Source organism: Pan troglodytes, chromosome 14 (genome assembly GCF_028858775.2).
Source record: "Pan troglodytes isolate AG18354 chromosome 14, NHGRI_mPanTro3-v2.0_pri, whole genome shotgun sequence".
Taxonomy (NCBI): Eukaryota; Metazoa; Chordata; class Mammalia; order Primates; family Hominidae; genus Pan; species Pan troglodytes.
In genome coordinates this window covers 69,456,872-69,471,108 of record NC_072412.2, presented here as the reverse complement: position 1 = coordinate 69,471,108, position 14,237 = coordinate 69,456,872, and the positions used below count along the sequence as shown (strand labels likewise).

General features: G+C 35.7%; 1 pseudogene; it reads left to right on the top strand.

Moving 5' to 3' along the window:
* The first annotated feature begins 3,704 nt into the window (after positions 1-3,704).
* LOC134808136 (protein phosphatase inhibitor 2-like) lies at positions 3,705-5,430 on the top strand (annotated as a pseudogene).
* Positions 5,431-14,237: the final 8,807 nt, after the last annotated feature.

Sequence of the window (14,237 nt, the reverse complement as noted above, 5' to 3'; positions counted from 1 at the left end):
TAGATTTTATTTTTAATGAAGATTTCAAACTGAGTTTGAAAACAATTCATTTTCTCATAAAACACAAAAATGACTGAGACTTTAAAACATATAAATGTATTCACATATATAATTGTACCTAGAGTTATGGAATAAATACTTTAAGACTATTAAGGAAAGTTAAAAGAACTTTCCATAATTAAAATATTATATTTTTGATGTAGAATATAATGAGTTTGTTTTGGGAGCCCTTATATAATAGGGAAAAAAGGATTTCATTAAAACATAGAGGATGCAAACATTATGGTTAATATCTTACAAATCTCATGGATTTTGAATTGCCTTGCAGAATAAATGAGGAGAATAAAAGTGTTGACACAGCTTGATGAGTTGATATTTTTTAATGCTTACTTTAAAAGAGTGCCTGGTGCAAGCTATTTGGCAATTTTGCCAAGTTTCTAATTTCTGAACTCTCATTTGAATTAAACTGTCTACCAACCTCTTGCTCCTTGCATGAGGAGACATAAAAACTGAATTAAGTTGATGGAATATACATTTTAACTAAACAGTTTTTTAAGTGTATTGTATTAAACCGGAATTAAAATTTTAGCAACTATAAAGACACCCCACTATCCAAAAATGAATAGATAATAGCTCAACTTATAACTTTATAACTATAGTCACTAATTCTGTCTTAAAATATTTCCTCTTATAGTATATAATTATTCAATGCTAGCGCTAAATGGTTACAATCTAAGATGTAGTATTTGTGAAATTACATTAATAAAAGATGCTATCGGTGGTGGCGGGAGGCAGACAGGTTCCTAGGCAGAGCAGGTCCCTGGTGGGGCCCAACCATCAAGTCAAGGATAACCTAAAGCCTGGGGGCTGGGCTTCCAGTTCCGGGTAGGGTCTGCAACCCAGAGTGGGAACTTCCTTGATGCCTTTCAGCCAGTCAGTTGGCGCTTTTTCCACACTCACCCATGGACCAACTCAGAACCACTTCCTCCTGCCCATGGACCAATCAGCATGCACTTCCTCCATTCTGAGCCCATAAAAACCAAGGTCTCAACCGGACTCAGGCACCTCACAGGCTACTCGACTTTGGGTAGGGGGCTGCTCTCTTTGGGTCCCCTCTCTGCTAAAAACTGTGCTGTTGTCCCTCAGTAAAAGTCTCCACCCTCCTCATCCTTCAGTTATCAGAGTAACTTCATTCTTCTTGGAAGTGGGACAAGAACTTGGGACCTGCCAAACGCTGGTATGAAAAAGGCTGAAGCACTGTAGCCCACGGTCCTCCACCAGTGTCCGGTGGCTGCTCTAGACAACAGAAAGTAGCAGTGGGGCTGGGTCTGCCCAGGAACCACAGGCCAGAGTTGGGCAACAGGACTGAAAAAGATGTTAACACACCCCTTACACTGAGCTGCAGAGGGTGGGAATGATACCCCCTCAATAATAATACTGGAGTTGCTGGTGTCTCCGAGTTTCTTGGCAGCCACTGCATTCCCCTCATCCAGATGCAGGTGCCCAAGGTGGAAGAAGGTTGCTGCATGCCCGGCTGAGCTGCAGGCTGAGTGTGGGATCCCACCATGAGTGCTCGATCCAGCCTGGAGCACAAGCCAAAGGCAGCCCACTGAACCAAGTGGGTGGGGTACCTCCTGTGGCAATCCAAGGGCAATCCTGGGTAGGGGCGTCACCAGCCTCAGAAGTCACCAGCTGGCAAAGCAGCACCGAAAATTCCTGTGTCACTAGTCTACTTTCTTAGTTTAAGATACTGGGAGAAGACATAGTTCTTTGCTCCGCTGATACTAATAAAAAAATACCTTTTGAATATTAAGCCTCCTTCTTACTTGTGCCTCCCCCAACAATTTGCTCTATAAATTCAGACAAATGTCTTAGCATCATCAATGCATTTTTCATTAGCTCAACCTATTTCTCAGTTCCTTCATGATCTGGCATATTTTTTCAAGGTGACCTATTACTGTATAAATTCTATTTAAGCAACACTTGAGCAGGACACAGTGCTTTTCTAAGTAAGTATTCATTGACAAAATGTATTTTCTAACATAAGTAATTCTCTAAAGGTCACCATATATTGAACTAGAATTCTTAGTATTTGATGTACTTAACCTAAATTTTATATTAACTTAAACATTTGTGTCAAACACAAAAAATATCGCAGGCATGAAAAAAGTACATTTCACAGAGAATGAATTGAATCAATAAGGATAAATTTGAAAAGTGTTAGGGAAATGAATAGAAGGTCAAAAGTCAAATATTCTTTTGAATATATGCAAACAGTCTTAGTGCCAAGACTGAAAATTAGTTTTTATGATTACAGAAGCTGTAGATATGCCCTGACATTTGCAAAAAATATGCTATAGTAGTGGGCCAAGGGAGGTAGTCTAGAAACTGATTGATTTGGAGAACATATAAAATAATCAGCTTAAAATGTATTATTATTGTTTTCTTACGATAGCCAGTTCTGTGAATCAGGAATGAATCTAGGAATGCTGTATTCTGAAAGCATGTGGTGATTTTATGGTTCAAGTAAAACAATAACAAAAATATTAAAATAAGTACCACACACTTGTTACAAAAGGAATGAACACTGAAAAGAAGTCAAATATGATTCGGTTTTAAATCTCTTAGATATATTAGTGTATCTTGACATCACAAATGTATTTAATAAATATACTTCTAATTTGATGTCAATTTGAATTAAGAGATTACATAATAACATAATTATTATTAACTTGTAAAGAGCTTCTTTTTTGTCAGACACTATTCTATTTTGTTTACTCCTTACAACTCAGTGAGAAAGTTATTTTTTTTTCATTTTACAACAGAGGAATGTGAGGTTATAAATGAATTTCCCAAGATCACACTATTCCTGACTTGATACCAGTTATATCTTAGTCCAAAATAAAAATAAAAGCTGTAATTTGTTTTAAAAATTTGTGTAAAGAATATTATGTTATTTATCATCTATTTATCTCTATCAGCTGTATTTCTTATAACATCCCAATTGCTAGATATCATGACACTGCAAGTCATTCAATCCCTTCTCAGAATTAACGAGATTTAATAGTGCTGAGTATATTAAGTATATTTTGACGGTAAATGAAATGTTTAATGACTGATATTCAAGTATAAAGGCATCAATCATCTGGCAGGCACCATTTTTAAGAGAAAAATAATGCATTTTAAATTCATGATGAAAGAAGGAATTCCTAATTTGGACTCAAAATAAGATCAAAAATCCAACGACTAGCACTGGTTCTGCTAATAGCCATCTCAATGGCTCCTTGCATAAAGATACCTGATATTTTCCGTCTCACTCATCTCCATATTTATTCAAACAGTATTTTAAAAGAACTTATGATGTGCCAAAAACAAAAGCCGAGCTCGGAATAAAGTGGTATAACAGAGTCATCAAACATACAGACTACTTTTCCAGGCATTGGACTGCACGAAATAACTTAGCAACAGGGTGCAGAAATTATAATAGAGAAGTGGTTGGAAGTCTCAGTTCGTAGACACAGAAGAAATTCCAGATCCATAAAATGAAAAAGGATAAGCAAAGGGGAGTGAGAAACAGCTGCCAATGTGATAGAATTTAAACCAAGGTAAGATATCGCGAGAGGGCGGGCCCGCTAGGCTTGGCGTCGCTCCCGAGCTGGAGCTCTTGCCCGCGTCTCCCCGCAAGCAGCGGCTGAAGTGCTGGCGGCTAAGGGCCCGTGAGCAGCCGCCACTCCCTCGGCGTTGGCTCTTGCGCCAGGGTCGTTGTTTCGTGACAACCACCCAGGTAGCCGTTTCTGAGACGGCAGATGCGGCCGCTTTAGCCCTGAGCGGGCTCCGCGGCTCCCTGGACGGTCTCTGCCAGTGCCCGACTCTTCTCTTCCGGACTCCACGCCAAGCAGCGACCCTGAGCCAACAGCCAGAGCGCCCAGAAATGGCGGCCTGGACTGCCTCGCACTGGCCAGTCAAGGGGATCCTGAAGAACAAGACCTCTACAGCTTCCTCTATGGTGGCCTCGGCTGAACAGCCCAGCGGGAGTGTCGAGGAGGAGCTGAGCAAAAAATCCCAGAAGTGGGAAGAAATGAACATCCTGGCGACATATCATCCAGCGGACAAAGATTATGGTTTAATGAAAATAGATGAACCAAGCACTCCTTACTGTCGTAAGATGGGTGATGGTGAAGATGCGTGTAGTGATACAGAAACCACTGAAGCCGTGGCACCAGATATCTTAGCTAAGAAATTAGCTGTTGCTGAAGGCTTGAACCCAAAGTATCGGGTTCAGGAACAAGAAAGCAGTGGAGAGGAGGCTAGTGACCTCTCACCTGAAGAACGAGAAAAAAGGCGACAATTTGAAATGAAAAGGAAGCTTCACTACAATGAAGGACTGAATATCAAACTAGCTAGAGAATTAATTTGAAAAGACCTACATGATGACAAAGATGAAGAAATGTTAAAGACTGCAGATGGAGAAAGCATGAAGACGGAACAATCAAATCAAAGCTCTACAACAAGTTACCAACGGCAAAACACATTCAGTAAGTTCATAGAAGAGCTTTGTTCAACACTGCAACTGTTTGCTAGATAGAAACCCTGTTACTATAGTACATTGCTTCTTGTTCTCCACAATTTATGATTTAAGTATCAAAATCATACCAGTTATTATATATTACCAAGAATTAAATGATATCCTTAGAAACTGATTAGACTGAAAATGCCTAATTGGTATATATATCTTGTGCCTAGTACTTTACCACAAATACAGTGTAATATCATCAGTCCAAAACTGCATTACTTTTGTAAAAACACTGGTTAATTTTTGTAAGATATTATGTAGCATTTTTAGAGGATAAAAAATATCTTTGGGGAGGGGAACTAAGTTATTTTCATCACTCTAAATGGGGCGATACCTCTTATAAGTTTGTTGGTTTGCTTTTTTTTTAAATCAAAAGACAATTGAACAACAGGATGTATAGGCTGATAAATATTCAGGCCGAATAGTATTTTAACACTTGTCTTCAACTTGATTTGTCTGTTTAATTGAAAAGGATTATAAGAGTTACTCTTGCATTTTCTGTCCTACTACCTTTAAAGTTCCTGTTGAGTTTCTTTGTATTTACAAGGAAAGGACTGAACTTTTTCTCATCAAAACTAGCCTTTTTTCTCACAAATAAATTATCAGTTTAAACTTGCAAAAAAAAAAAAAAATTAAGCCAAGGTAGAATGTAGTTGTGGTCTGAGGAAATTAATGTTCTAAAAGTTGTAGAATGATAACAGGGTGTGAAAAGATACTGTTAAGTCAACTTAAACATGAACTGATAATTGACCACTGGATTCAGGTGAGCAGAGATGACAACAGCATGTGATATTTCTTCAGAGTAGAGGAAGCAAAGTCTGATTGAAGTTTGTTGGAGAGAGGATGAGAAGAGAAAGAGTTCAGACAGTAAGTACAGTTACACTTTCAATGAGTTTTGTTGAATAGAACAGTCAAGTCAGGCATTAGAGGAAGAGGCAGAGTCAATGGACTTTTATTTTTTTTGTTGCTTTGTTTCTAAGCCCGTAGAAACTGCAATGTTTCTATGCAAATGAAAATGCCCAAATAATAAGGAAAACATTGATCATACAGGAACATGACAGGGAAGTTGCCGGAGTAATTCACTTTGCAAACAAGAGGTAATGGGATCTGTTGCACAAGTGTAGAGCTGAGACTTATATAGGAGCATATAGCTTATTTGTTGTGGGAAGAGGATAGGAGTATAGGAAGGTTGATAGACTCGATGATGGGTCCATGCAGGCATTTTCTTCATATACTTTCTACTTTCTCAGTGAAATAATAGCCATGAATATGTATCTGGAAGAAAAATGCTCTAGTTCCATAGAGTGGGGAATAATTGGAACAGTTACGCAGAATAATGGGAGAGCAAATTGAATAAGGAGATAGAGTGGTATCACCCTACAGCCTTAAGGAATCCCTTGAGTTCAGTGGTCAGGATATTAAAATGAGATCATTCAACACTGTTGTGAGGTTTTCTCCTTTAAGTTCACTTATTCGATGATGACTTAGAACAGGTGACCAGTGAAAAACCAGTGAAAACAGTAAACATTTTTTTCAGGAAAATAAAACAGGGGTGTTGATAATGGTATTGAGGCTTTATGAACAATGGAAAGAGATTATAATGAGTGGTCATAAGATGTAAGTCAGATAGGTAGGAAAGACATGGTGAACAGTGAAAATACAGTAGTATCAATGGATTGATTGGAAGATGGGATGAACCTAGTAATAAGTGAGGAAGAGGGGTTAGCTGTTACTGGTAATTTTCAAAGTTCAGATGGCTGAACTAACAGGGACCAGAAGTCCATTGAAGGAGAATTCCTAAAGGAACTGTGTGTGTAAATGGATATTGAAAGCATAGTGTATATGGATAGGAAATTTACTGAAAAGTTGCCCAGATAGTTTGGAAGAGAATGATAGTAAGCTGAATTACTAAACTTCCAGAGAATGAGGGAGACAAAATTACAGATCTGGAGATCTGTAAATAGCTGTGGCAAAAAGGGGCAATGTGTGTCATAAACTGTTGTCATGAGCTTCAAAATAGATGAGAGTTTGGAGAAATGATAAGGAACATTGGTTTGTTTGTTGTGAATAACACCACAGATCATTATGGGATAAGTATAAGACTTTTGAGTGGATATGAAGAATCAGGTAGGCCAAAATCATACGAGCATAAATTGTGTTTGTTGATTGTAAATGCAGTGGGCTTCTTGAGTTAGCGAACTGGGTGGTCTTTGATGCTTCCCAAGAGTCTGCCTGGCACTTGGTCTGCCACACCTTAGGATCAGACTTTTTGGTAACCACACCCTGATTATAAATACCCATGGTTTATCTGTCTGTTGAATCACATTTCTCCCCTCCTATTCAACAAGACTTGTATATTTAAGAAACCATTATCCTACTACAGTGGGAAATCAGTACCTTGTCCCTCCAAATAGAATTTCCTCACTCCAACAGAGTAGCACTTCCATTGTGATGCTATAAAACAGGGGGCACAAACTCAAATATGTACAGGAAATTTAAATAAAGTTGCTAGAGGAAAGAAAAATCAACTACCAAAAATATAATAAAACACTACTTTTACAGAACTATGTAGTAAATAACAATATAAGGATGATTAGTCCTAACAATTATATTTTAAATTTAAAAAAAAGTAATGCAATTACAATCAAAACAGCTGTGCATGACCTTTTTCTTAACTTTTGATTCAGTTTTGATACAATAGAACTTTTTTTCTTAACTTCAAAATGAGAATGTTATATCTTTTTTTTTTGGATGTTGTAACATAAACCATAGCATGTCAGAAACTTTTATAGCGACCACATGAAGATTATTTTAAAATTAGATCTGTTACAATTTTAAATTGTAGTTATAAGTTGTTAGTGAATTGAAAATATGTTGAGTAAATTAAGTTTTTATTTTTAAAGGTTAGTATCTATAATTGTCAACTATAGTACTGATGTAAGGATTTTGTTGGGAATGTAGGGATTAAATTATAATGACACCATGAAGAATAATTCTATCTTCAGAAGTTACTAAAAATAAATCGACTCAAAGATCAGAAGATTGGAGGATTTGTGAGGTCAGGAAATGTGTCTGTATTGTTCACTGTTACATTCTTGGAACATGGAATAAGGCCTGGAACATAGCATCCATTCAAGAAATATTTTTGAGTGAGTTAATAAATATATTTCACACCTGTGAAATAATTTTTTTTCTGTTAATGCTGCCTAAAAGGGCATTGCTAGATAAATTTTAATAATTTTATGTCTCACTTAATGAACACGTCATGTTAACAATAACATAAAAAGTAAATTATTTTCGTATTTGAAATTAACTTTTGTAAAATCGATGTTCCCTTTTTTTGCTTCTTTGTTTCCAGAAAAGTACAGCGCTATGCATTTACCCTTGAAAAAAAGATGTGCTTTAAAATAATGAATTGAATCCCATTATTTAAGGATGTGAATGCATTATTCTGTAGAATTTACACTTGAAAATGTCAATTAGTAATTGGGGCAGTACTTATTTTGAAGTGCAGAAATCAGATCATAGGATCATAGGCTATATAGTGTTCATCTTTACAATGCTACAAGGCACAAGCCCAAAGAGATAACAGTGTATCTTAGAAATCCTGCAGAGAAACACACCCCTGTCACCCAGGCTTCAATCACAAGCCTATGATAAGGTTTGAGTATAGAAGAATATTACTCCCTTTATCTCATTCCTGTCTCCAGCTACTCTGGCTAAGAAGAATCAGTGGAAGAACATTAGGCTTAGTAATCATTTTAATGCATGCCTGAGCCTATTTGTAGCTATCTCTCATAGACAATATTGTTTCTTTAACCTTTCATTGTTTCTGATTGTTCTATTTGTGAATGGTTTTATTGTTTATAATGAGGTTCTGTATTGTTGATTGTTGTAGTTTTGTGTTCTTTGAGGTTTTTTCTTTTTTTTTTTTTTTTTTGTCCTATCTAGCTGTAGTTGCCTCTGTTTCTTCATGGTATGTTTATGTGTGGTTGTGTATGTCTGCATGCACCTATGTGTGTGTGTCTTTACAGAGTACTCTGTAGACAAATTTGGAACTCCAGATCTCATGAGGCTTCTGTTGGAACAGTGAGACTATCCAGAGTTGACCTCAGTCTAACTCAGTGTAGGAAATTTATATGACATAAATTAAAACTCGTTATGTAAATAGGAAGAGATCCAAGTTAACATAGTTTCTAATAGTCCCACAAGGTGTTACAGTTCATCTGACAAGATTATCAGGCTATTTCATTTATATGAGTCATTATGTTCTGTATTACATTCTTCAAAGTAAGACTGTTTACTTTAGCTCCTAGGAAGCAGTCACATTACCATCAGTGATAATTACCATCATTAAAACAATACCTTAATAGAACACTAATTTGGGGGCTCTTGCAATTCTTTTATAGGAAGCATTACATAATTAGTGGATGTTACACTTACTTTCACACAAGTTCCTAATAATAATGAGACACAAGAGAGCCTCCCATTGGGAAATGTCTCACCTCACCAAACACTACAGAATTTCACGGGAAGTGATTTTAATTCAGATATAAAAGTATATTCATAAAAATTCCAACTTGTTTAACTACTTATATTTTTATAATGAATGAACAAATACATAATTATATTTTGAGTTTGGAGAAAGGAGTATCATCATCAACTATTTGATTTATAATTATAGTTATACCCTTTGGTGCAAAAAATGTGTGTTAAATATATCTAACTAATGGCTGATTGGTTTTAAAATAATGATGGAGCTGTGTGGAAACAATGCAGATATAAATGTAAGTTTTAAAATTTTGATTATCTTGAATGTGTCTAGTATTTATAAAAATCAATCCCTTACATCAGTGGTTCTCTCCTTAGGCTGCATTCTGGTATTACCTTGAAGTCTTAAAAACCCGAGTGTGCTGGATGCAACCCAGTCCAATTAAATCAATATCTCTAGAGATGGGACCCAGGGACCTGTATTATATAAAGCCTCAGGTGATCGTTTTGTGCAGACAGTGATGAGAACCATTGAGGATAATCTGAATACATGATTAGGCTTCAAGCTAACCTGGAAAACTTCGTAACAAAAGAATGATGTGAGTCAAATCAAACACAAATTTTTTTATGAAGATAATCAATAACAATGTTTTTCCTGAAGAAAATGTTCTATAGCGAGTTATTATCCCAACTAGCTACTGATTTTGAAGAGCTATAACCAATATTTTCTCACTGTTTTGTGTGCTTTTCCATAAGACAAAGTTTAACACCAAAGGTTATTGTATTTATCACTTAAGTCAGATAAGCAGTTTATTAGAATAAAATTATATTCTATGTCCTTTATTTTCTCTAATGTGTGGGACACATATGTACACTACATATATATGTGTATGTATATATGTGTGTATGTGTATATGTGTACATATGCATATATAAAAAACTATTCTGGTATACTAATTTTTGAGAAAATGTAAGTATATACTGAAAAAATATAGTGATGTTTGTTCTATATACACAAATGAGCTCTGAAACATGAGCTCATTTCTTTGCTAGATTATGTCAATTAAAGGACTTTAAGATAAGCTCAATTATTCATCAATATTCAGTTTTTTCAAGAAATTCTTTCAAAGAATAATATTTAAGAACAACGTAAGTTCATTTAAAAATGCCCCCACCCAGATATAAATCTTACAACAATCCCATTAAATGCATTGGATTTTATTTAAGCTTTTAAAACATATAGGCCCCTCAGCAGATATGCTGCTTTTTGTTAAAATTTCCCAACCTCTTTTGGACAGTAAACATATCATGCATGTTTTATGCAAATGGTAGAAACAATTTTCCATATGTGAATACTTTTAGCAATTAAAATAACTACTTTCATGAGTATACTAGTGTCTTTTGAACATTTTAAAACTGACCTTATGCTAATTTTTCCTGTGATAATCTTTTAAACAGGGCACTTTTCTGACCTAGAGAACTACCTCTATACATTTTGTTTGTCCAAAAGATCAAGAAAACCAGTATCATTATAATCTTCCTGTATAAACTGCAAGGTGCAAGGGTTTCATTATTGTTCTATATCTGAAATTTAACATGTAATTTATGTTATTACGTACCCATTTGCATATCAAATTAGATAATATGCTGTGCTCAGTGACATAAATAATTATATTCATTTATGTCACAGAGGTTAATTATATTCAGCCTCTGTAGGCTGAATGTCTTTTCAGCTCTCTAATCAAATGATGATTTAGAGTTATAGGATTAAATAAAATTATAAAATAATTAGTTATATATCTCATCTATTGATTACAACAGAAGCTTGTTTGTTTTATCAACAATAAAATGTATGTCGTTCTAAATAAGAATTTTGATACCTTGTAGCTCTTTGAAATAATTATCATTATGAACTGAATATAAATGATCACTTAGGCTATAATCAATAAAATATGTCAATATTGTTTTAAAAAGTAAAGTCCTTTTAATGTTTAGTTATCATGCTTTTGAACACTATATAAAATAAATGGTTTTGAAAATTTTTATAAATCCACTTTTACAGCACAAGTTTTAAAAACTTGAATACTGTATATAGGTAATAGTCTTATTCACTGTTTTATTAGAATTCAAGCATCCTACTTAACTACTTAGATTTATAATATGTTACCTGTAATATAATTTTATAATTAATGGTAATATAATCAGTCTTCCATCACACATATTATTAGGCACCCCTAAATACACTTAAGATATTATCAAATAAACAAGAATTTATGCTTTCTTACAACCCAGTTCTAAAAGATGGATGTTTGTTAGTTGCTGCAGCAGTAAATATATCTTGGCCATGACTCTCCTGAAACAGTCCAACATGCTGTGTGGCAAGCTTGCCCCAGGTAAAGATGTGGTAGGTACGAAATTAAATGTTAGCTTAAAGGTTAGAAAGTTAAGTTCAAACAAGTTGAGAAAGGCAGCATATGCAACTTCTTGCTGCCTGCATGGCTGCGTAAGAGTGGCCTTGGGCCTGTAATATTTCTTATTGGGAGATAAAAAACCCTCACAGCCTGGGCTGGGCTTGTCATATTTCCAGCAAGAAAATACTTTTCCCTGTTTAGGCTTGATGTATGCTCCATAAATATTCTGCTTAGGCTCAAGCTTCAGTGATCCTTTGGCACTCCCCCAGCTTTCTATATTTCAGACCCAAGGGGAAGAGGTCATGGTCCCTTTAGTGCAGTACAAAGTGAGGGACCTGCAGCCACACTAACCACATCGGCTATGGAGTGGATTCTCTGGCCATGGGGAAACAAAGTCTTGCACTGCTTTTCTTCTTTTTCTGTAAATAAATAGCTGTACCATACCACTGGAGCCTAGTGTACATGTCTTCGGTTCTCAGTGACCCCAAATCATGCAGGTCTCTTCCCTGGGTGGCATTCATCTGCTTGTTAACCTTGGCCACACTCATTTTATATTCTGTCCTGTAGCACAGCTTGACCGCCCCGTGAACAGTGAAACACAGCTATTTCTAAAAAGTATTTTGGTAAACTCTCTTGGAAGGAACAAAACTAGTGTTTGTTGGTCTTCTACATTACCATGTGAAACTGAGAGTGTTAAGGCACAACTACTGCAGGTAGTTGCTAAGTGATGTCAGGGAAACTTGTGCACCTCTTAAAAATGTGAACAACTCAAAGTTGTGCTGTATTCAAAGTTTAAAATCAGGCTGGGCGCGGTGGCTCACGCCTGTAATCCCAGCACTTTGGGAGGCCAAGGCGGGCGGATCACGAGGTCAAGAGTTCGAGACAAGCCTGACCAACATAGTGAAACCCCGTCTCTACTAAAAATACAAAAATTATCTGGGCATAGCGGCGTGCGCCTGTAATCCCAGCTACTTGGGAGGCTGGGGCAGGAGAATCGCTTGAACCCGGGAGGCAGAGATTGCAGTGAGCCGAGATTGCACCACTGCATTCCAGCCTGGGCGAGAGGGCGAGACTCCGTCTCAAAAAAAAAAAAAAAAGAAGTTTAAAATCAAGCATACAGCTTCAAATATTTTGACACATGCTTTTAAACAAGAGTTTGTCCAAGTAGGCTATACATCAGAAAAATCTAGAGGCTCAGAACATACTTTGCAAATAGAATTGTAAAAAATGTAGCCTAAGTAAAAGCAGATAAAATCTTCTGATTGAAAAAATTACTGCATAGCATTGGGCAATTTTTTTTTTTTTGAGACGGAGATCTGTACTGAGAAACTATTATATACAGGAACTGAAGTCATCATTTGGGGTACACTAGAGTAAATAGAAAACAAAAATAGGAAAAAGATAAAAGAAAAAACAAAATATATGAAGGTCTCCATCTTTGTGTGTTTTATATTCTGGATAGGAGAGATGGATTATAACCAAAAAAGTACAATCAGTTAGAAAATGTTATAGAGGCTAAAATATGATAAATGTTAGTGAAAGAATAAACAAATAGATCAACAAAATAGAAAAGAAAGAGAAAGACTAGAATAGAAAGCCCAGGAATAAACCCAAATAAATACAAGTGATCTTAAATCAACTTAACTTAGACAAAGGAGTAAAGGTCATACAATGCAGGAAAGACAGTATTTCCAACAAATGGTGCTGGAGCTTCTGTGTATCCACATGCAAAATAATGAAATCTAGACACAGACCTTACATCCTTCACAAAATTGAATCCTAAATGGATCTTAGATCTAAATGTAAAACACAAAAGTATACAACTACCAGAAGATAACATAAGAAGAAGCCTAGATGATCCTGGGTATGGTGATGACCTTTTAGATACAACGTCAAGCGCATGATCCAAGAAACAGAAAAATTGGTAAGATGAATTTAAAAACTGTTCTGCAAAAGACAGTGCTAAGATATTTAGAAGACAATCCACAGGGTAGGGGAAAATATTTGCAAAACACACATCAGATAAAGGACTGTTACGAAAAATACGACGAACTCTTCAAATTCAACAATAACAAATCAAATAACCTGATTGAAAATGCAAATTAAATAAGAATGAGATACCACTACACATCTTTTGAATGATCAAAGTCTGAAATACTGGCAACACTAAATGCTGGCAGGTATTTTGAGTAATAGGCACTTTCATTCATTGCTGGTGGGAATTAAACATGGTACAGTCACTTTGGAAGACCATTGGTGCTTTCTTACAAAATAAACATAAAACCCAGCAATTGCCCACTGTCCACCTGTATACTTAACAAAGGAATTGAAAACTTATATCCACACAAAAACTTGCACAACATATTTTTATAGCAGCCTTGTTTATCATTTCCAAAACTTGGAAGCAACCAAAATGTCCTTTAATAAGTGAATGGGTACATAAACGGTGACACATCCAGACAATGAAATGTTAATCATCACTAAGAATAAATGAATTATCAAGCCATAAACAGACATAGAGAAACCTTAAATGAATATGACTAAGTGAAATAAAACAATCTGAAAAGATACATACTGTATGATTCTGTCAGTTTGATATTTGGACATTTGTCCAAACCCATACAGTGTAAATCCTAATGTTAACTATGAACTTTAAGTTATGAGATGCCAATATAGGTTCATCAATTATAACAAAGGTATAATTGTGGGAGGGGATGTAGATAATAGGGGAGCAAATGCATGGGTGTGGGCAGTGGGTATAT